The sequence below is a fragment of the Epinephelus lanceolatus genome, chromosome 18 (genome assembly GCF_041903045.1).
Source record: "Epinephelus lanceolatus isolate andai-2023 chromosome 18, ASM4190304v1, whole genome shotgun sequence".
Lineage (NCBI taxonomy): Eukaryota > Metazoa > Chordata > Actinopteri > Perciformes > Serranidae > Epinephelus > Epinephelus lanceolatus.
Genome location: NC_135751.1, coordinates 5,323,129 through 5,348,392, shown reverse-complemented (window position 1 = coordinate 5,348,392; position 25,264 = coordinate 5,323,129). Strand labels below are relative to the sequence as shown.

Here is a 25,264-nt window from a genome sequence, read left to right as displayed (position 1 = left end):
TGGGTAACTGCTCTGGCCTCAAGTACGCAATAACCCAAATCCAGCCAGGTTAACAGAATTAGGAAACTGTTCATTACAAAGGCTAACTGTGACAATGACAGCAGCAAATAACTCTAACTGTGACATTGCCTGTTGTCATCTAGGTGCCGCAGTACTCCTAAAGGTGCCACCTTGAAAGCCATCAGTACTTTACCTTATTTTGTGCACAAATAAGCTACTGAGCCATAAGCATGTTCTGATGTGTCACAGTTTTTCTCTGACTCAGTCTGGGAAGTCCATCTTGGTGCTAGCATAACAATGAGGAAGTAGGTGGTATATGTAAGTGCCAGGCATGTAACAGATCACCCGGCAGGAGCAGATCATAGTCACGCTGTTTCCTGTGTGTTGCACAATCACTTTTGTTAGTGTGGTGTACGAAACAATGAAACCTAAATGGGTCATACTGCTTGGCTAGGACCCTGTAATTGTTTCTCATAGTTGTTTCAAGGTGTTTTAAAAGTGTGATATCTGTACACTGATATGTCATTGTTGCACATCCAACGTAGCCCAAGGGCCAACTGCCCAACTGCAGTGATTCAGTGAATGAATAAATAAATAAATGATGGATAGATGGATGGATGGATGAGACAAACAGACGGAGGGTGAGACAGACAGATAGATCAAAGTAGAGAGATATGGGAGAACTTGTTCTTGTTGAAGACGAGAGGTGACCTCAACAATCTGGGGGCCCACTCTAAGAGCTAATGTTGACCCCCCTTCTCACAAATCATGTGATTGGTTGCAGTTTGCTTTTGTGTAAAATCATCAGTAACAATACAGTGCTCCAATTATATGATTTAGAATAATATGAAGTCTCAGAAAGGGGCCCTTCCACCAAACAAGTCGGCTACTTGTAATTTATTACTTGAATTACATGTTGCTGGTAATACTTTTGTACTTTTACTTAAGTCAAGTCTGGAAGTTAAGACTTCTACTTGGAACAGAGTATTTGTACAGACTGGTAAATGATCTGAGTACTTCCTCCACCACAGCTTGGGTCTTGAGGAGCTGCATTATTCATGGACAAACTGAAACCTACGCTGTAACAACTTAATTGCTAATTTCTCCTCTGCTGATCGTCAACACCTGCCTTTCTCTTTCCTTTCTTTTGTGAATAAAATGGACAGCCAAACTAAAAACTAAGCCTTGATTTGTATTTTGCAGAGTATTAACTTGTAAGATTCCACAACTATAACAAACTGTCACACTAAAGCCCCTTTCCAACTGCAAACAAAAACCCGACCAACACTAACACCTAACTTTTGTCTGAAGTTGGAAAGGTTACAATCCACATTTATTCCCAGGACAAATGACTCTGCACTAGTCATGGGTATTGATCAGTTCAAGCTACGACTGGCAGTAATGGAAATACAACACCTGGGTGGATGCACTAATTGTTGTCCCTTTTGCATCTGGATGAAACGATGCGCCTCCACAAAGTCCATCCATCTCTGTCCAAGCAGCCCTCAAACATCATTCCAAATTAGTCTGCACCAAATTTGAGAGTCTGAATAACAGGTATGAAAAACAATACAGTATCCATTTTCACTCGCCTCCAAAATACCAAACACTTACTCATCCTATATTTACTGTATATTGATAGCACAAAATATTAGGATACTTTTCCATCTATCTATCTATCTATCTATCTATTAGCAGTGTAATGGTTCACAAAATTCATGGTTCAGTACCATACAATATAGTGGTGTTGCGGTAATTTTGGCTTTTGTTTTTTGTACAAAGCAGGAATTACAGTCTGGCTGAAATAGGATTATTTATATCTATCTAGCAAAATCAGTTTCTTCTTTCTCAACACATTCTACAGGTTAGGAAAATCTTGTTAAAAATATGTGAAAAGACTGTGTAGTACTTAATTGTGGTGTTGGTTCGTTAAACTGTTGTCACCATTTCTGTGTCTTACTATATAAAAACGACATTACTAACATTAGAGCGCATAGTGTCAGTGTCGTTTCTACTGCCCCACTGTGTGTAAGTGGCGAGTTCGCTATGTCCCACGAGCTCTCTTAGCTCTTTCAGTCTAATAAATACATAAATAAACATCTTTGTTGCATCTCTGGATGTCACAGTCATAAACACAAGCTAAACAGCCATCATTAACAAACCTTTCAGTCTTTCTGATGAAATCAGCTACCCTGCTCACTGCTGTGTGTGTGTGTGTGTGTGTGTTGTACTAATGTTACCTGCTGAACAAGAGGCTATGGCCATGCAGCTGCTCTAGTTCCCAGGTTTGGTGGGCATGAGCCGAAGCACGAGTCAAGGAAGGATCCTTGACTTTGAGAAACACCCAGCGTGTCTCACTGAAGCGTCGTGTTCTAGTTTGGGGGTGTGAGGTGCAGACAGTGTGTCCTGTGGGCTGCCTTGTTGATTGCAGTGGCACTGAGAACGTCATATTAAACACAGTTTAATGTAGTGTATTTTTTTATTTATTTTATTTTCCAAATGTTGTAGGTAACGTATTGTTCGATTCGTATTGCATACCACACCAAGAGCTTGATACTGAATGGTTCAACATGAACATGGACATTATTATAATTATAAACACAATCACCAGATTAAGCATTTGCCTCAAGGGTCAGTTCAGCCAACTCACTACAAACATATTTCCACAAAAGAAGGCTGATTTTGGACAATTACATGATGGAACATTTTACAAATTCTACAATATCTGCAAATTGCAACTACAGTATGGTCAAGGTGAGGGAAACATAAAGGTTTTAGTTAAAATTAAAAAACACCCTACACACCCATCAATTATGTCTAGTATGCATATTGATCTTTGGCATTCAGTGTGTCAACTAATAACTAGCAAATAGCACATGTGATTGACTGGGTTACACGCATGCATGTTTTACATGGAGTGGTGCAACTAAAAATATAATACACTGAATGCTCAAAATTCTGAGCAATCTTGAGATTTTAACCCAGCAACAGAGTCTCAGTCAAGTGTTGCAACAAGAAAATACTTGTCCTAAATATTGTAGTGTCATGTAGTGTGGTGAGAAGAGGTTTGTTCAACTTAAAAAATAAAGAAATAATGATCATCCAGCATCCCTCCACCGAAACCTCAAGACTACAGTATATCCCCACGACATCTGTTTAAAAGCCAGACCTGGGACTAAGTCATTGTTTTGCATTTCACAATTAAGTACTTGCATTCAAGTTCCAAGTCAAGACTGACAAGCCCAAAGTCAAGTCCCAAGTCTTAAACTTTGAGTTTTGCTGAGAAACATTGACTATACAGTGACACAACTCAAAGAAGCTGCGAAGGAGCTTTTTAGCCCATTTTAGCAGTGCAGCATCAGTTGCCATGGTAATCTAGCCATGCTAAAAGAGAGCTCACCTCATACCCCTTTTTTCACCAAAATCTGTGCGAGTACATGCATATTTTAAACACCTGTAAACCCACTAAAAATAGACGATAGACACCTTTCCCATTGCCAGTAGACCAGAGCTGTGTACACAGCTTTTTTTTTTTTTTTTTGGTGTCACGTTCAATGCCACAGACAGGCCAGTTCACTAAACAGTAAAGAAGAGCAGAGTGCAGACTAATTTGGATCGGTCCGAGCTAAGGTAAAGGAGTGTGCGTTTACGTGGGTGTTGTGTTTCCATCAATGCCAATCACAGCCACAGGCAATAAATACCTGTGACTACTGCAGAGTCATTTGACCCGGGTGTGAATGGTGATTGTAACCTTTCCCATTGCAATAAAATCCAGTTGTTAGCAGATGTCATTGGGTTTTTTGTGCAGAGGGAAAGGGGCTTAAGTAAGATGGTAAACTACTACACTAACCCACTAATCTTGCTTTCTAGTTTAGCTTTCAGCTGAGTAATGTGTGGAGAAAAACAAACTAAAAATTAATTCCTAATAAAAATAGCAGAGACAATGAAAACTACTTTAAACGGTCAGCCTTAACTACTGTACCAACACATTCTCACTTCAACCTTGTCACATATCGACATTTGGTCATGGACTTTCAACGTCGAGATACGACATGCAAGGTACATTAGGTGTGTTGGTTGTTGACATTCTGGGATGTCGTGTCAACTTCAGCCTGTCACATGCACTGTCCTTTTTCAAAATACACTTCCATTTTCATAGGAAATGTACTGTTTGCATACAGTCTCGTCCAAAATAAACGCACTGCATCAGTACAACACTGCTAATTGACGTACAAAAACAAATGTGCATGGCTTTACAATCTTAGAGGAAGCAAACACCGGCCTCCCAAGTGAAAGTTGGTGAATGTTAGACCCATCCAGCACCCCTTCCGCCAACCCTTCTTGGTCTTCTGATGCCTTAACTTTCATTGTTCTCCTGCCACATTTCCCCTTGATGCCACTGGGCACGTTAAACAATGACAGCAACCAGCTGTGTATCATGCCGACGTGAACAGACAGCTCTTTTGAGCGATGTCTAAAGTCTCTAACTAAGGGCTGGGTTTCGACGACTTTGGAGTGAAACCAGGTTGTAACTACAGGTACCATTTTAAACATTTCCCAAATCTGAACCAAGTTCAATTGTTGGTCATCAGCTCATGGTGGTTCAAGTTTTGTTGGAGCTAGAAGAAGTAAGTCACCTTCATCATGTCAATATGTGCCTGGTCCACCAATCCAGCGTGCTTTCCTTGCTTTCTGGCTATCAGTGCTTGTTTCTCTTTACCCTGTCAGAGTATGTCAGGACCTATGGATAATAACTGGTCAAACTGCAGTTTCACAGAGCACACCTGCTCTATGCACAACTCAACTCCAACTTTGTACTATTTCTAGTTTCAGAACTTTCTTCATATCAACTACACTGGTCAACATTTCAAATCAACCACCCTTTTTGAGGAGCTCTGTCTGAGAAAAGAAATGATGGTGTCATATTGATGTCATCAGTCACAATGATGACTCTGTAGCATTTCACTGAGTCTGTTCTGTCCTTCTGTATTGTGGCATGGTTTGGGAACTTGAATCTGGTCAATACGTACAGGCTTGGCTAAAATGTCCAAGTAGCCAGAAAAAATATTGGAGTGAGTCAGCTGCAGGTCTCTGACCTCTACAACTTCATTCCCACCAAGCAGTCCAGTTCAGTTCAGTTCAGTTCATTCATATTAAAATGGTGATTTTTGCGTTTTCATTGTTAGATGTTGCAGATGGTACCAATACAACTGTTCCATATCATCTGGGTTTTTTGTCATCCCTTTGTTGAGCTAGCTAGCTCACTGATCTAATTTAACCCATTGTGCCACTCAAAAACTACTGCTTGCAGCTCTATCAATCTATCGATCTATCTATCTATCTATCTACAATTTCACAAAAGAAAAAAGAAACATTGACAAGAGATCAGTTTGTCTTCTCAAGGGCATATACATAGCAGAGGACAGCATTTGTATTTTAACGTGTATTCTTTTTCTGAGGTGGAAAGTTGAATTACTCGCAAGGGCTCGTCCTGTGCTCTACAGAGTGGGCCCTCCAACCAACCCCTCTACAGGCCCCGAAACCCAATGGGGCCCAGTGCAACTGCACTGCCCGCACTGTCTATATATATGCCCCTGGTGGGGTGTCATACCTGTACACTCCAGCAGCACTGCACCCCAGCTCTGCTCTGAACACTCCAGCCTGTTCTTTATGTGCTGAAAATGTTGCACAGCCCTGTTCTGTGGATGATCAGCCAGGTGCAGACATTCCAGAGAGAGCTGGACAGAGCTGTAAAGCAGTTTTCACCATCTGATAACAATCTTGCCTATATAATAAAGCCCTGTTTCCACCGAGCAGTACGGTACTTTTCAGTTCAGTTCGGTATGCATTTTTTCCATTTCCACTGTGAAAAGTTGTGGATAGTATCAATAAAACTGTTCCCTACCATCTCCATTATTGGTCACCTCTCTGTTGGGGTACCTAGCACACAGATATGGCACTAAAAGGTGGAGCTGTGAACACAGCAATCTGTTGATTGGTCAATAGCAGATAGTCACTCTTGCTCAGCGCTGAGTTGGCTGGTTTAATGTAACCACTTTTCATACCATGGCAAATTTTACATAAGTAAACTATAACTATAAAAATAAAGGATGTTTGCTCCCTCTAGTAACAGCTGTGGACTGAGAAAAAAAACTCAATTCACCGGGCCAACTACCGGCAACTTTTAAGGTGGAACATTAACTTATATTGTAACTCAGTGCATGAATTGACAACATGAATCCATCATTAAATGTCAATAATTACATGTTAAATGCCAATATGACAACTTTGACCATTACTTTAGTTTTTGTTGTTTTGTTTTGTTTTTTTGTCTCTCTTGGGTGACACAGACTTTTAGTAATGAGTGGATCTTCAAACCTTTAAAAATAAATGTATTAATTCCGACCGGATTGTGTGAAGTGCATATGTTCTAATCCTCACAAAAAAAAAAAAAAAAAAAGCATCGCAGAGCATTGTTCCTGTGGGCTAGGGTCTAGGTACCCTGTCGGAAGGGTTACTTTTGGTTCCAAAGATACCATACCAACAGTATTTGGTTCATCTGTATGGGCTATGCACAGCTCTAAGGGTACTATACTTAAAGAGTTTTGTGGACATGTGGCTTACAATAGAAAGGCCTGCAACATGTTGAATGTCCTTTAAATCCCCTCCTGCAGAGGGAGTTTGAGCTCCTACCTTCAGGCCATTGATAAAGAGTTTCTGCTCCCATGAAAAAATATACAAAGCCTCTATAATCATAATATAATTATATTGATAGAACTACAAGTGAAAAGAATACCATGCAACTATGTCAAGCAACCACTCACTGCCATCTGAAATAACCATTGGTAAATGTGATCATAATCATCAATAACCAAATTACCATTATTATTACTTCAGTTCTACTGCATTTCTGTGTGTGGTTTGTCCAAGTGGTGTTGCCATACCCCAGCAGAAACTGATGCCCGAGTGCTAAAGCTGAACAGTAAAGTGAGACTGGGGCAGCGCACTCTACACTGTACTAACAGAAGAAAAAAGCTGACACAAGCTTTGAGCTGTCTCTGTAACTCTCCATCCGCTCTCGCCCAACATGGTATGTCACCAAAAATGTCATAACAATGTCACAAAAAAAACATTTACAAAAAATAATAGTGTGTGCACTTTTCCCGTGCAGGTCATACTGGCTCCCTAAAATGGTACTCAGTCATCCAAACTATTCTAATCTAGGATTTTTGTTTCAGATTTATTTAAATTGGTCCTGCACTGTCCTCATTGAAATGATCTAGCATTTGTTTGTCCTTGTGATTTGTCTGGATAGCTGCATAATGTGATTTTTTTCATGATAAACGTTTTTGTCTGGCTGCAACCAAATTTACTTCAGTCATGAAGTTTAACATGATCAGAGCCAGGGGCATTTCAAGGACTTGAGGACATTGGGGGCTTAGCCCAGACCTCTGTAAGGGTGTCTTGGGGGGGATCCTCCTCTGGGAATGTTTTTGATTTGAAATAAAAATTATTTTGATGCTTTTTTATTTGAACACCTTATTTACTTCAACACATCAGTATTTATTATCCTTTAACATAATATATATATGTATAAATGGGCCATTCTGCCTGATGAGTACTATATACTTATGGTACTTTTAGTATAGCTTGATGTTAATACTTTTACAAAGAACAAATGATGTGCACCACTTTTTTTTTATATCATATTACTTTTGAGGGCTTTAATACATGAATGAAATGACAGATGAATAGATATGGGGCTCTTTTTTTTAACTATTATTATCATTATTATTATTATTGTTTTAATATATATATATATATATATATATATAGGCCTATGGCCTACATATTTACATCTGAAGCCTCAAAAGCGCAGATCTGACAGCACCACTGATCACTTTTGTAAAATGACAGATGGACAAAGCCCTGCACAGGTCAAGTGTATAGATTTAGGACATTCAGGGCTTAGCTCGGACCTTTGTCGAGGGTCCGGGAGACCCTTCCCTGGCACTTTTTTTTTGTAAGCAAGCTCTATGTTGATGCTTTTCCAGTGTGAATTTACTTATTTTTATTGTGAATTAGAAAATAGTTGAGAGGCAATCAGCACCCTGTCGCAGGCTAGATTTGGCCCAGGGGCGGCTGGTTTAGTATGAGTGCTATAGGCCTACATGTAGGCCTTTTTGCAGATAGCCTGAGTTACAAAGAGTTTAAAAGATGTGGGCAATGACAGAGCTGGCTCTAACTATAAAACTGAGTTGCAGTAACCTATGACAAACGTAGCCCCCCCAGACCACCACCGTCACCAGTGGGTCAGTCACTACAAACATGCTGTGCAGCCAAATCCACAGGAAATCCCGGGATACATTATAATACAGACATGACTTTTCCAGCCTTAAGCCACTTAAGGGTTAAGTGGTTAAATGAAGATTATTAACTATAAGCTAATCTTTCACCTTTCACATGTCATGGAGCACACAGACTAAAACAGCTGACAGAGCATCAGGGGTGGAACCAAGACAACCACAGCAAAACACAGAAATCCCCTGGTAAAAAAAAAAAAGGCTGCAAAGAAAGAAATCACATTGCTGCACAAATGAGAACGAAAGCGGTTGCGTCACCGGGAGACGCTTACGTCATTGTGTTTGTTATAATACGCAGCTCGATGCGGCTGATCAGCTCCGTCTCCCAAAGGCCCCACCATGCACACAAAGAGCAGGAACACCCAGCGCCATCACCCACATCACCCCGGCCTCTCCGCAGTCTCCTCCGCCTCGTCTGAGCGGAGGAGACTGCAGTGTGGATGCTGCTGCCATAACCCAACACCCCATCATCCATCACAAGCACAGACACGCTACACACACATTCTGCACCCATGGAGGCATCCTCCTCGTCCGGCCTTTTTTTCTCTCGCAGCATCCCTTACCTCTCTGATGAAAATCTACTCGGGCATTAATCCATGATCAGCGCGCTCTTATCGCTGCCTCTCGATCACGTTTCTCTCAACGTTGCGGCGCGGAGAGAGCGAAATAAATAATTATTTGAAGGCAGCCCTGCCCGTTATGTCCTATCGGAAGGCGAAAGATGCGCCTGCCGAGCCCATAGATACAAGAGGTCCAAAATCACAATGAGTCAAAGGTAGAGAGAAGCGATCCACAGCCTCCTGCAAAAGCGCTCAGATCAAATCAAAATATCCAATCTGTTGTGTTTTCGATCGCCTAGTCCTCCTCCACAACAGAGTGGCCCTCTCTCTGTCTCGTAATTTCTCCTCCACACACACACGCACACACGCGCAGAGCGGAGCGGAGCAGCTCTGTCTCATTTAAAGAGATAGGATAGGGCAGCTGGAGCAGTGCTGTGCACAGAGCCACTGTGTCTGCTTCTTATGTAACCTGAGCAGCAGCTTCTGATTGTTCTGCAGCCCAGACACACTCATGCTGGAAATGAACCACACTTAGCTGCTTTACCTGCATGCGTGCGTGTGTGCGTGTGTGTGTGTGTGTGTGTGTGGTGCAACTTAATGATTGGATGGCCGGTGGCATGCACAGACTCTGTTAGGGGTTAAGTGTAGCCTACTTAGGGCTCCTCTTCTCAGTGATGGGTAGGTTACTTTTGAAATGTAGGCCTAATGAGTTACAGATTACTAGTAATCCTGTTAAAATGAAGTAAGTAATACAGTTCTTTAGATTATGTCATCAAAGTAAGGTCACTACATTTGATTACTTTTTGATTACTTCTAATCTTAAGTTGAAAAGTCATAACAGTGCCAGACCTAGCACATTTGGTGCCATGATTATTATTATTATTATTACTATTATTATTGTATTTGTATTTGTTGTATTTATTTTCACTGTATTTATTACAAACAAAAGCACAAGTTAATGAGAAATCAACACAAATAAATCCCTTAGCTAACAAACAATAATCAAAAATAAATAAATGTGGTATTTGAAAATTTCTTGGCTACACATTTTGACAAAAAAACAACAAAAAACAACTGTCTCAATTAGATGCCTGGTCTGGTTGCCAAGCATTTCACTTTTATGCAGCTTCTTTGGATGTATAAAACCAGGTTGTTTTTTACCCACTGGAGCTAATATTGGTTAGCTGCTTAGATTGTGCATACAAATACAAATGTTTAAATGTTTGTCAGTATGGAGATGCAACACAAATTGTTAGCTTGGTATGACACAATTTAATCGTTCAGTTTATTTTACTGAAATCATCAGCACTAAAGAATAATTCATTCAGATTTACAGCCTGGTAAACAAGAGAGACAAAAAAAAAAATGGTGACTGAAACTGAAATATTCACACTGGTTAAATAGACAGTTTGAATGTCCTATTTCCCATCTTTGCAGTGCAACAGTTTTGTGTGAAAGAAATTAAGAGCCTGTCCCATTTAGATGTCTGTCCCAAATATAGGCTGATTTAGTTAAGTGATTTAAGCAAATAATAGTCCGGGCTATTATTGAAGTTTTATGGTAAGTGCATGAGTGTTACACTCAAATTTGCCAAAAGAAAGCATTCCAGCACGCTGAAAAGATGCAAAGCAACAGAATGAATTTTCAATTCACATAAACTTTTGACTGAAAAGAATATATTTGGAGGTGGCTGAGCTGGCAGCTGGCAGCTAGCAGCTAATAGTGCTAACTCCATAAACAGCGCTAAACAACTGCAATGAGGTTGCAAACGTCCACACTGCTGCCATCCCAATATCAGTGGTAACCACCATGTGAGCGCAATGCAGAGCGGCTGTGATGAGCTAGACAGTGGGATACAAACCTGGTCTCACTCCAAAATCTGTTAAAAGCTGCTCAGCTCTGTAATCACTGACTTGGTCTTCAGAACTTGGTTTTTGGAGTGTGTGTGTGTGTGTGTGTGTGTGTGTGTGTGGGTGGGTGTGTGTGGGTGGGTGTGTGCAGGTAGCTTGTTATGTTCTGTCTATCCTTGTATGCTGTTTTTATCTGTTTTGCTATTGTACTGTATTTTTTACTGTGACCTACCAAGGGACCACAGACGTGAATTAGCTTGAAGCTATAATCTGGTACGGTGCATCAAATGGTGACATTTATGTTTGAGCTGTACATTGTCCCTTTTAAATAAATAAAATAAAAGAAAAAAATAAAAGAAAAAAAAAGTCCTCAAAATCTGGTGCTTGGGCAATGGGCAGTGACTTCAAACGTCAGACATCGACAAAAAAGTCATCCTTTCATGCGGCATGATGCACCGCAGTCGCTGTTATTATTTAAAGCAGCTGTGCGGAACTTTTCGTTTTCGTTGATTATAGCGCCCCTTTGGTCGAAGCGGTATGACACCCACAGCCTGGTGTCGTAAAATTCCGACTGCAGCTGGCAATTACAGCATGCATTTGTTTTGGAGACCGAGAGGATTAACTAACATCAGGTCAGCAAAATTACTCAGTAAATTCTCCTGTCGTGTTTCTGTTCTGATCTAATCTAATCTGTTGTGTATTTTGAGCTACTAAGGCTACCGTAGTAGTGTGAGCCTCAAGTTATTCTGGGTAATGTAGTAACCATTGTTGTGCTACTGGAAACAATGAGAAGCAGCCACGTACGTTCGGTGTAAGGAGGAATAAACAGTTAACAAGTCATCTGCTGAGTCCGCATTATTATGTGAAAAGAATACTCCAACGATTTGGGAGTTATGCCCTTTCTCTATCATTTTCATATTGAGACAGCATGATGGATATCTTGGCGCTTGTAGGGGGTCAGTACATCTTGCGTGGAGGGATACGCCGGTGAGCAAAAGCTGCAGCTGGCTCTGGGACAGGTACACTAGGTCACTCGGTAAAAGCAAACAAAGAGACGACATGGACGATATTACTCACTTGACTGAAAGGTGATGCACTCTCTGCGGCGGTTTTCCTCCTGATGATATATCTCCCCGACAATGGTAGCACCGAATCCCATTCTGTGCAGCAAAATGGGAGCGGAGGATTCAGCCTCTCTTCTCGCCCGCTCAGCATCCAAGTTCCTCATCTGTATGCTCCGGCTCAAACAGGTATGGCTCTGGATCTGTGTCTGCTAGAGGAAACTCTTCAAAATCGCGTTCAAAGTCGTCCATTGCAGCTACTATAGTCCGGAGATATTGCTAGGCTAAATAAACAGCTGAGTTTTGTCTACAAGCTACGTCTGTGCCTGCTCACCGGTGTATCCCTCCGCGGATCACAGTGCAGGACGTACTGACCCCCTATAAGCGCAATGCTAACCGCTGAGACCCAGCCACTGGACGTACAGACACAAAAAAGATATCGATCATGTTGTCTCAATATGAAAATGATAGAGAAAGGACATAACTCCCAAATCGTCGGAGTATTCTTTTATGTGAAGATACACAGTGAAGACATAACATAATCCTAACACAGCAAAGCTGTTACCTGCAGCCTTCGCTTGCAAAGCTAACGCTACTAACGTTAGGTCAGTCCAAGTAATTAGTGGAAACATGCTAACATGCTAACATGCTAACGTTACACACAAATTAGCAGTAAAGTAAGACCTGTTCATAAATGTTCTGGTGTAGCTCTGAATTTCTGAGGACAACTGCCTGCTGTATATTTGTGTTCATGGTCACAGTCACAGATAATTTTACATGATGCTCCTTCGTTATCCACCATGACATCAAAAGTACAACCAAATCCTCATAGATACATCTCTGGTAAAACTGTTAGGTGTTATGTGTTCAGCAATGCTCGTTGCGTACTGCTTACTCGAAGAACACTGTAAACACGGCTCCTTCTTCTTCTGTGGTTTAATCACTACGGGCTGCTGCGGGCGAGCAGAATCACTTCGGCCTCGGGTGCCGTATTCTGGTTTGCTGACTTCTGCTGTGTGTCCGACCCGAGTGAGACTACGCTAAATAGCCATATAGAGAAAGGCTTTTTTGTCGCTGTTGGGCTCAAATAAATATGCGGATCTTCAAGGGGGGGTGATACGAACTAGGGACAGTTTATTAATGGTAAAAAGTTCCGCACAGCTGCTTTAACATGACGGGCTGTGCCAGGGGGAAATGCGGCAGGACAACAATGAAAGTTAAGGCTTCAGAAGTCCAAGCAGTGCAAGTGGGAGGGGTGGTGAATGGGTCCAATAACCACCGATTTTCACCCAGGAGCCTGGTTTCGCTTCCTATAAGAGTGTAAAGCCAAACCCTGTTCTTTTTTCCTAAACCCAACCACATGTGTTTGTTGCCTAAATCCAACCACGTGTGTATGTTTGGCAAAACATAACCACCTGCGTTTTTTGTTGGGAGGAAAAAAAACATTAACTTGTGTGTTGTACTGACGTATTGAGTTTATTTTAAAATAAAACTGTATGCAAACAGTATGTTTCCTGTGAAAAAGGAAGTGGTCTCTAAAACAGACAATGCATGTAACAGGCTGAAGTTGACACAGTGTCCCTGAACACCAACAACCAACACACCCAGGGTACCTTGCACATTGTATCTCGATGTGGAAAGTCCATGATTGAACGCTGATATGTGACGAAGTCGGAGTGAGAATGTGTTGGGGATACACACATGCATTAGACAGCGCAACAAATATATTTCAGCAGGGGCATCTCTGTTGTCTTGCTCAGACACTCCAACATGTGGACAGGAGGAGATGGAGATTAGTCTGTTGTATTGTTATATTGCACATTTTCTTTTTCAGAATATGAAGTTCAAAGTGAAGAAATATTTGATGTGAATAGTTGAAGATGAAATGTATCATGATTTTAACAATGCAGAGATAATACATTATATTTTAACAGATAGTGCTACAGAAAAATTGAAAAGGTACAACAACAAACCTCAAAATTTTACTTCAGTTTATTCTAGTCCAACCATCAACACATGAACATGCAAATATGTGAAATTTGTGAACTTTTCTTTCAAGGAAAGCTATAGTTTCCCTTTTATTTGTATCAAATTCAATACTTCTTTTCAGGAAACTCCCAGGACATTATCAGGAAATTACAGGCTCATAAAATGAATCATTACCAAATTCTTTAAGACCTCCTCAGCCACTGCAGGAGAATGGGACATAAAAACACTTGTTTTGATGTTCACATTTGAGTTGCCGTAACAACACATTGCTACACTGCTGCTAACTTATATTGCTTAGCTAAGGATTGTTGATAAGCTTATTGACATGCAGCAAAATGCACCAATCAACTTAGCTCCCATGCTTCACTTAGACAGCAGGCAGAATGTTGTCTGCTCCAGCTGAGACTGAAAGGGTTAACACTAAATCATCTGTAATGTGAAAAGGTCATGTACATTGTACAATTATCATATTACAGTGTGAGTTTGACTTATTCTTTAGTGTATTATGACAACTTAACTGTGAACTAGTGCTCTCTGCTGTAACCCAGTTGCTCTCTAGAAACATATGGTCTGAAGTAAATGCATGCTCCATAGTAAGAGATAAATATTGAATCACATAGCTAGAGTTCTGGTCCTGATGACCCAACAACAGACGTACTGCTGAATGAAATGAGTCAACCATGATCCAGAATCAGTAATCACCATGGAATAAAGCTATGTATTATGCAGGAACACAAATCAGTTGTATATTTGAATCATATAGTTTAACACTATATCTGTGTATGACTTCAATAACATTAATTTGATCAAATTTACTGTGAAGTGCAGAATCAAATCAAGTGATTAAGATATTTGCTGATAAAAAGACAAATTAACTCTCTTTAACATCCCCATCTAGCTGTTTTCTGGTTGTTACAGCATTTGGGAACGATCACTGTCTAGCAAAAAGCTATATATTACAGGTTGGATGCACTCATATTGACCAATATGAGTGCATCCAAATGTGCCCCTCTATAGGTTTTGTGGAGAGTTTAGGCAAAATTTGGCAAAAGTTCCATATTCAGTAGCATAAATATATGCCACATTTTTGTGTGCCCTCAAATTCATTGTTTTCAATGTAGACGCGCAGCAGGTGCACTCAAATGCCAAAACAACGTTAGAGCAATGCCAGAGTAGAGCACAGGGGTTCCTGAGCCCCTATTTTACAGGGCGCGACAGCTACACCCTGAGATAAACAGTGTTCAACTTTTGGAGCGCAGCAGTATACGCCATATGTCATGTGATGAGGACCAACCAATCAATCACAGCTGGCAGATATTTTTCCCTTCTTCCATAAATATCAGTCTATGATAAATAATTGATCATTTTAGTGCAGAGCTGCCAGAGCTTTACATCTGTCACACAGACAATAGGCCTACAAACACAGCACCCGGAAGGAGATCAGTTCTGCACTCAGGGTTTTAGATAAATAGACTATGATATGGTGCTTGTTAAGGTTGCTTAGCAACCTGCCGCCTTGCTCTTGAAGCTGCCACATATACCACAGAAGCGCCTATTTTTCAGGTCGCAACGGCTGCACCCTAGGAGTTCAACTTTTGTGTAAACCGCATGCAAAGTGAAAGGAACAACCAATCACAGCAGCAAAGTTGGATATTTTAGTGTAGGGCTACCCAGAGCTTTACATCTGTTCCACAGACAATATTTTAGGACTAATACACACCACAAAACAACACCTGAAAGAAGATCAACTCCTCACTCAGGATTTCAGGTAAGTAGGCTATAATACAGTGCTGGTTATGGTCCGTCAGCAACCTCAGACGCAACCTACTTCCACTCTTAAAAGTTGAGTGAGTATAAGAGTAAAACCCAACCTTGTGTTTACCAGCCAGTTAAAGACACGTGTACAGGTCATAAGGACACCATTGGTGTGTCAGAAGGTCTTTGCAAAGGTAAAGGGCTTAGAGGGAAATAGCCCATAACTCAAGTTGTCTTGGAGCAATCATGAATAAACTCAGTGGACACATCTCGCACTAAGTCCTGAAAGTACACACAAAGTTTTGCTCACATCCGATAAAGGCAGATCAAGTGAGTGTGCCGTGATTGTGCAGTTATTGAATTGCTGCATACATTGTAATGATTAAACAAGTGTGTGATTGGTTTCGCTCCCAGTTTAGGCAAATCAAACCAGCTAAAGTGACTTGACTTAGCTTTGTGAGGCCCTAAACCCACTTGCTGCCAATTGTGGCTTTGATTTTAGCATTGAGCTGCTTCCTTCTTTTGGCTGAGAAAGGGTTTGAACCCTGAAACTGGACTGGATTGCCTATTCTTTTAGGCTTTGTTCATGAGAGGTGCTTGGGAGGGGTAGAGATGAGGAGAGTTGGGATGGACAGGAGAAATCATACATCATTTTCTGAATGTTCTCACACCATTGTAACAACGTTCATGTATATTTTGGCAGAGGTAAAAGAGATTAATTCATAAGCAGTTTATTTGCTGCAGTCCACAGGAGCAAAGTGCTTTATTCAGTGGAGGAAATGCTGTATGTCTGGCAAAATCTAAAGAAGAAACCAAAATATGAGTATTGACTTAAAGCAAAAGTAAAACCAGAGTTGATTAATAAGTAATTAAATTAGTCCAAATAAACTCAGTGACTGAATTAAAGAAAAATGAGCCTTCCCAAAATGGAACTGTTTGTTAAACTGCTTACAATACATGCCCACTCTAAGTCCATAACCTGTGCTGTGAGGTCACAAGTTGACGTTGATAATTTTGAAAAGGTGGTTTGCGATTCACTGCCATAAAGCTCCTTCCGGGGGTTTGCCCTGTTATGGGCATCACCTCAATAAGGAAGTGACGGCATGGTTCACTGGCTCTCCTCCTCCGTTTGTTCTGTATCTTCCAGGCGAACATAGCGCAGCCGCCTCTGACTCTCTCTCCATTTTTTTCTTTGTGCATGTGTGTGTGTGTGTGTGTGTCTCTCTCTCTCTCCGAGTCCTATTTATAGAATCCTACCCGCCTGTTCAGCCTCCCACCCCCTTTAGCACAAAGAGATACACCCACAGACACACACAAAGCATCCACGGACAACACACACGCAAGCACAACACACAGGGCGTTGCACGATAATGTACAACACAGACACACACACACATACTGAAATAGAAAGTCAGCTCATGGGTTTACCTTAGATACAAAAACAGAGATTGCACACATGAACAAATGTAGCCATAAAAATGTCAAGTGCAAAGCAAAGCCTAATAAAAACCCAGAAATACCCACCATAGTGCACATACTATAGCATTAATAATGCAGGGATTCCTAGTGGAGAAAGAGGAACACTCCCTGTTATGGATAGAGGGGGAGGGGGTTTCCACTGCTTTGCAGCTTCTACAATGTAGCATTACAATTACCCATTCATTCCTTTATTATTTTTTATACCTGTGTGTGTGGTAATAATGATAACAATAATCTGCCCCTTATCCATTTAGCCCATCACTGTCAGACACTGCTATACAAACCTTGTTGCAGCTGCAACAATCTGCAGTCTCACCAAATCTTGTCTGTCATGGCAGTATGTGATGGACAGTTGGATTTATGCGTGTATGTGCATGTCACAGTCAGGGTTGGGGAGTAACGGAATACAAGTAACTGAGTTACGTATTTAAAATGCAAAATATGAGTAACTGTACTCCGTGACAGTTACAGTTTGCAAGTATTCTGAATACTTACTGTATTTAAAAATACAGTGGCATGCAAATGTTTGAGCACCCCTGGTCAAAATTTCATTTAGTGTGAATAATTAAGTAGAAGATGAACTGATCTCCAAAAGGCATGAAGTTAAACACAAAACATGCTTTTCAACATTTTAAGCAAGATCAGTGTATAATTTTTGTTTTGTACAATTTTGGAGTGAAAAAAGTAAAGGAGCACTGTGCAAAAGCTTGACATTTGAGCTCTCAGACAACTTTTACCAGGGTCTCAGACATTAATTTGCTTGTTAGGTCTTTGGTTTGTTTACAATCATCATTAGGAAAGGCCAGGTGATTCAAATTTCAAAGCAATAAGATGGCAGCTGGCTAAGGGAAGATCACAAGGAAGGCTATAGTCTCTAGTAAAACATCATCACTCCTACAACCTACTTGCTGTTGGCTATACTGTTTGTCATTTCTAGTAAATATCACAATATAATATGTGTGTTTCCTGTTTGAATGGCACAAACGTAGATAGACAGAAAGTACTTGCCCATATTAACAGATTCAGTGTGGACGAGATGGGGTTTAGAATGTGTTGTTGCAATGTAAGGGTGCCACTTGCTCCAAACTAACTAATGTTTACCTCCAGCTGCTGACAGAAGTCGGAGGAAAAACAATTGCACCACAAGGAGGAAATGTGTCTCTTATGGTATTCTTGCGTTTTGTTTGATTATTACAATTTAATGAAAAGTTATATTTCTATTTCTATATTTCTATAACAACATATACATATCTGGTAAGTCAGTGATTTTACAGTTAGGTTAATACTTAAACCTGAAATAACTCATTTTAGGAGACTGTCCTCCACATAATCATTGTTACAAGCACCAATTGCAATCCCCCTTTACTTTTTTTGTTGATGTTGTTAATTTTGTTTTTGTGGGTGAGTGTGTGTGTGTGTGTGTGTGTGTGTGTGTGTGTGTGCGCACGTGTGTGTGTGCTTGCAGGTTCAGGATATAATTCTCGATTTGCACATCACTATAAGCGAACCTGTTTCACATTGTCATATGATACATTGTTATTATATAAACACTGATTTTAGACACTTTAACATTCTTGTAATTTCTAACAATATTATAGTATTTTCAAAAACTCCTAAAGTAATTTAGGATATTTCTCTTTATCAGTATTGCATACATGTATCTTGACTTTTTCCAACTTTATTTCAGTGTTAAGATATCATTTGGTAACATACAGTATGTTCTATTGGTCAACAGTGGGTTTATAATCATCTTCTCATATGATATCAGAATTTGTCATTTAAAATTGGGAGAGAATGTTAAATAAATTAATTAAAGGAATTCAAGCTCATCTTACCCTGGCAGCTATTGGAAGTAAGTTTTGACCAGAATAAGCTTTTTAAGGATGATACTAATGATTCAGTCAGGACCACTTTTGTCAAAGAAAAATTTATCTCCATTTGCAGTATTATATTTGGCGGTATGGCTCTGTTCTGGAGAGAGCAAACCTCCCTGCCCTTCCATGCACCTACATGGAAAGCCAAAGGCAGGTAGATCAGCTGCAAAGACCCCACAGAACCAGAATGGAGCAAGGATCAATGACAAACAGAACATTGATAAGGCAGCCACAATATGAAAAGGAGGAGCTGGGGTGGGGGTGGGTAGCAAAACAGCTTGAGACAGTGATTTCCAGTGGGGAAATTAGGTTGTTATAATGCTTTCATCAAAGCCAGACTCCATTGAGAAATAAAGTGATTTAACATTGCTGGACACTGGAGCTGCTGACTTACTACTGCCTCAATCTGTTAGGTTGTGTGTGTTATTGTGTGACTTTGGTGTTTAAAAGAGTATGTCTGGACTCACCGAACTCTCAAAATAACATAAACTAACTAACTGATCGAGACAGCGGTAGACCAGCAGCTGCTGTGTTCAGGGAGCCAAAATTACTGTATTTATCAATGGAGTCTGATGGCTTTGACGAGAGCATATATGGAGAACTGAAGCAGTTAATGGCGTCCCCTTCAAAACAGGCTGTCTGACACCAATTTAGCACACACTTTAACTGTTGTAGACTTTCTTAGGTGGCTAAAATACCTTTCGCTGCTGCCCCATCCACAACAGTACATTACTTAGCTTCTGTTTTGGCACTTTTGACACTCCTCCAAACTTAACGTGCTGACAGACATCTAATGTATGTAATGTACTGATAATAGATAAGCATACCATACAACCCCACTTCCAAAAATCTGAACTTTCTCTTTAAGACAGTGGTAGAGGAGCTGTGCAATGTATTACCTGGACAAGAGAAACAGGCAAGATACAACAGTGGATTTGGGGAAAGTGATACACTGCCTTACACCGAATGAGATGATGTCAGTCATCGGCCTTGTCCCCTCAGAAGTGAGGCTATTTTGGTATCACCTGATATTTATATTCCACAGTCATGTTGAATACATGTCATTGTTTGTGTTTAAGGAATTATAATGATCAGATCCAAATGTATCTTTAGGTGAATGAATGGATGAACACTAATATACAAACAGATAAACACATGTGCACTCATATGAGAGCACGCACTGCAGTGGAGATGACTCAGCCACTAGCGTTGCCATGGAAACACTGCCTCTTTGCAATCAGTCTCTTAGTAACTGTGCGGTTGCCGAGGCAGGAACCTGAGTGTGTGTGTGTGTGTGTGTGTGTGTGTAATAGGACACTCAGCAATTGATGTAACTGGCTATTTCAATGAGTGGATAGTAAAATTAAAGAAATTACAAACAAATATGCACCCAGTTAAGACACAAACCTGTGTTAAACCTACCAGAGACACTTTCCCTGATGTAACAGTTACTTTTTGACTTTTGGCCTGTCCTCTGAACGATCCCTTACAGGAATTATACAATCATCATGTCATCTTTATCATGTTACAGCAGGGATCAGCAGCATCATATGAACTTACCAAACTGCTTCTTGTTTTTCTCAGAAGAATCATCTTTATTGTTATCGTGTTAAGTCTGTGATAATTATATTCAATGATGACTGTGCCACTAACTAGCACACTGGTGTGACGTGTAAGTAAGCTTGACCGTGGATTCCCACCAAAAGCTTCATGAGCATCATAAGCAGCCGGCAGCCATTCATTTTCAATGCATGCTGGCGACGAAGGGCGTCAGGGCTGGTTTATGCAAATGAGCAGCGCCGCCAAAGCAGCAGCCAATTGCAGACCGGGTTTGCAGGACTCTGTGGACCCAGACGGACCAACGGCTCCGGGCTCTGCGTTTCCTCAGCAAGTACGCAGATGCAATACCAAGGAGGCTTCTGAAAGTGTGATCCATGGTGAAAGAGGAAACCGAAGATGTGCATGCTATATATACCCTATAGGCTACGCTTCTTTCCCTCCAAATAAGCTCCCGCTTATTTACCACCAATGTGTGCCAATAAACCCGGAACTCAGTTAGCGCTTTTAGCATTTCCGGTTCTCTCGTCTAAAAGTCAATACGTTTTTTTGAATGGGATTTTGGTAAAATGCCTCAAATAAGGTCTGTGGTTAACAAAAGCTTAAGTGAGTTTCAGGTTTTGTTCTACGACATAAAACACGTCAGTAAATACCCTACTTGTGAATTTTGAAGCTTTTAGGTGTCGTAAAAAAGGCGGTTGTTAACAAGTTGCTCAATACGACTACAAACCCTGTCGGGGACATTAAACGTCATCACCCCCGAACACGCGAGAGTGCTGGCAGTCCACCATTACAGTTTCTTATTTAGCTTAAACAGTCCGATTTCCCCATTATACAATGTTTTTAAAATAAAGCGGCCGAAATCAGTTGAAAGCTTAGTGGCGGTGACGTCAAGAGTCATGCGACCGTGGAGTAGTCCGTTAAAGCCTAACGTTAGCTTTTTACTTCTGGCGATTGCATTTAAGCTTCAAATGCGGTATGAAAGGTGTTCATATGTGAAGATTATCTCGCTGAACAAAACCTGTAAGTATCATAAACTTGTGTTCACATTCACTTTCTCTTCCGGGAACCAGCGCGATGCTAAACTTCTGGGTTTTGACATCAGCCCTGGCACACTCTATTGACCTATGGCTAAGCCACGCCCCCTCCACTCACTCGGACAAACTATCAACATTCAGTGACCGGCGCTATGGCAGGTGTCACATTACACGGCACTTCGCAGGAGGCAATTGATTGAGCCCTTTAGACAACAGCTAACAATGATGTGTGATCACCAAAGTACAAAAACTAGAACAAAATAGGCTAATGAACTCCCAGCAAACAAGGTGACATGATGAACAACGCAGCTAGGAGCTAACGTTAGGCTAACTTTAGCTAACGTTAGCTAGAGATGTTAAAGATAACTTTATATTTCTTTCCAGCAAAGTGACAATATGTTGCCTCAAACACAATGTTGACTTACCTTAGAACAGATGTAGACATCATTGTTAATCTTATTCACGCTGAGATGATGTTGTGGTCTAACGTTACCACACAACTTTATCCAAAGGAGACACTTTTCTCGGTTGAGATGTGGTTTAAAGTGTAAAAAATACACCTCGTCGCCCAGCCTCTCAGAATACCCCATGATTGATTGATTGATTGTCTTTATTTCGAACATGTAAACAGTGGAAACAAAACAAAAACAAAAAAAACAGGTAGACAAGTAATGAATACTAAATTAAAAAAGGCAAGCAGACGGACAGACAACAATAACAAAAACTAAAAAGACAAAAGGATGAGAAATTGATCCTCCACACGTTTCACATGCTCGAAAGGGGGTAGGAGGAAGTGTAAACTTATCTAGTCCTACCCCTTAACTCATATTAATAATGATAATAATAATAATGCATAAATAATTCATAAATGTGTATAAATATGCTTAACTACCAATACAATGTACAGACACATATACACACATATGTACATACACACGCACATACATATATACACACGCACATACACACACACACACACATATACACACACACACACATACACATTTACAGTTACTGAGGCTCTTCCAGATTCCTGTACCTTGCAAATATAATGTCCTTGTATTTTTTTTAAAAACTGTCTTATATTTTGGCTTTTCTGTACTTCCACACTTAACCTATTCCACAGTTTAACTCCATAAACAGAGATACAGAAGCTCTTTTTTTGCGGCAGACCTTTAAGTTTAACTGTCCCCTTAACTTATAACTCCCCTCCCTTTCAGAAAACATTTCCTGTATGTTTTTAGGTAACATATCATTCCTTGCTTTGAACATTGTTCGTGCAGTTTTGAATTCTATCAGATCCAAAAATTTAAGATTTTTGGACTGTATGAATAACTGGTTAGTGTGTTCATGAAAATGTACATTATAAATTATCCTAATGGCTCGTTTTTGAAGAATGCACAATGGTCGTAAAGAGCTTTTGTATGTGTTTCCCCAGGTCTCTGAACAGTAATTTAAATATGGTAATATTCATTCATTCATTCATCTTCTAACCGCTTCATCCTCTTGAGGGTCGCGGGGGGGCTGGAGCCTATCCCAGCTGACATCGGGCGAGAGGCAGGGTACACCCTGGACAGGTCGCCAGACTATCGCAGGGCTGACACATAGAGACAAACAACCATTCACGCTCACATTCACACCTACGGACAATTTAGAGTTATCAATTAACCTAGTCCCCAATCTGCACGTCTTTGGACTGTGGGAGGAAGCCGGAGTGCCCGGAGAGAACCCACGCTGACAACATGCAAACTCCGCACAGAAGGGCTCTCACACCCGGGATCGAACCGGCAACCCTCTTGCTGTGAGGCGACAGTGCTAACCACCACACTACCGTGCCGTCCATGTGGTAATATTAAGGAATTATAAAGAATATGGAGTGATTTATTGTTCAGGAAGTGCTTTGCTTTAGGCAGGACTGAAATGCTTCTAGATAGAGGTTTCCATCAAATTCTGTTGTCAATTACCCCCAGAAATTTGTTTTCATATACTCTTTCTAAGTTTATCCCCTCTATCTGTACCTGAATGTGTTCACTTTTTTTTTTACAGTTTCCAAATATCATGATTTTAGTTTTATTTAGATTTAGAGATAACATGTTACTGTCAAACCATTTTTTTAATTTACTAATTTCTGAGGTCATTGTGGACAGAAGTTGCTGCAAATTTTCCCCTGAAACCAGCATATTTGTGTCCTCTGCGAAAAGGACAAATTTCAGTAACTCTGATACATTGCAAATGTCATTAATGTATATATTGAATAACATCGGTCCCAGCACTGACCCCTGTGGGACGCCACACACGATGTCCAAGAGTTCTGACATATATCCATCCATCATCACAAACTGTTGTCTTCTTTCTAAGTAGCTCCTCACCCAATTCAAAACTACCCCCCGGATTCCATATCGTTCTAATTTTGTGATTAATATATTGTGATTTATTGTATCAAATGCTTTCTTTAAATCTATGAATGTCCCGATTGCAAACTTCTTATTGTCTGTGGATTTGGTAATTTCTTCTATAAGTTCTGTTGGGGCTAGTGCTGTTGACCGGTTCGCTCTGAATCCATATTGACTATCGGTGAGTAATTTGTGCTTATCTATGAATTTGCCTGAATTTGAATTTGAGTCTATTATTAAACAGTTTTTCAAGAATTTTTGAGAAATGTGGGAGCAGAGAGATTGGCCTGTAATTTGTGAAGTGGTGTTTATTGCCAATTTTGTACATTGGTATGACTTTAGCTGTTTTCATTTTATTTGGAAATTGTCCAGTTTGGAATGACAGGTTACAGATGTGTGATAATGGTTTAGAGATACCCTCAATTACCCTTTTAACTGTTTTCATGTCAGTGTCATCACAATCAGTAGAAGTTTTGTTTTTAGAATTATTAGAGTTATTAGAATTATTTACAATATCTATAATTTCTTTCTCAAGAACAGGTTTGAGGTCTCTGACACAGGTATTTTTTCAGCTAATGTTGGACCAATGTTTGCAAAATAACTATTAAACTGATTTACTACGTCTTCTATTTTATTTATATTCTTATCATTTTCACTAAAAAACTGAGGGTAATTGATATGTCTCGGGGTATCTCTAATCACACTGTTTAATATGTTCCATATGCTTTTAATATTATTTTTTTTATTTTCTAATATTTTACTATAATATTCTTTTTTGCATGTTCTCATAATATTTGTTAACTTATTTTTATATTGCTTATATTTATTTTCTGCTTCTTTGGTTCTATGTTTTATAAATTCTCTATATAGTGTGTTTTTCTTTTTGCAGGCATTTTGTAATCCTTTTGAGATCCATTGATTATTTTTATATTTGTTTTGCTGCTATCTTCCCTAACTGGGCAATTTTTATCATATAATTGTTTGAATATTCTCACAAATTCATCATATGCTATGTTCACATCATTTTCTCTATATATTGATTCCCAGTCATATGCAATCAGATCATTTTTTAAAGCGTTCATAGAGTCCTCTGTCCTTATCTGTCTGTATTGTGGTCAGTTGTATTGATGTTTTTTTTTTGTAGTTGCAGTCATAGACTATAAACACAGGTAAGTGGTCAGTGATGTCATTTATTAATAATCCGTTTGTTATGTTGTTGTCTAGGACGTTTGTGAAAATGTTATCAATTAGTGTTGCACAATGTGATGTAATACGACTGGGTCTAGTTATTTTAGGGTACAGGCTGAAACTATTTAAAGTATTAATGAAATCTATCATTCTATGCT

The 25,264-nt window shown here is 40.0% G+C and overlaps 1 protein-coding gene across 1 annotated transcript in view; it reads right to left on the bottom strand.

Moving 5' to 3' along the window:
• fbxl16 (F-box and leucine-rich repeat protein 16) overlaps positions 1–9,399 on the bottom strand; it is a 48,781-nt gene extending 39,382 nt beyond the window's left edge. The window contains exon 1 of the mRNA XM_033645169.2: positions 8,927–9,399. The gene's annotated coding sequence lies outside the window, so the exon portion shown is untranslated. The remainder of the gene's footprint in view (positions 1–8,926) is intronic.
• Between the last annotated feature and the right edge of the window lie 15,865 nt (positions 9,400–25,264).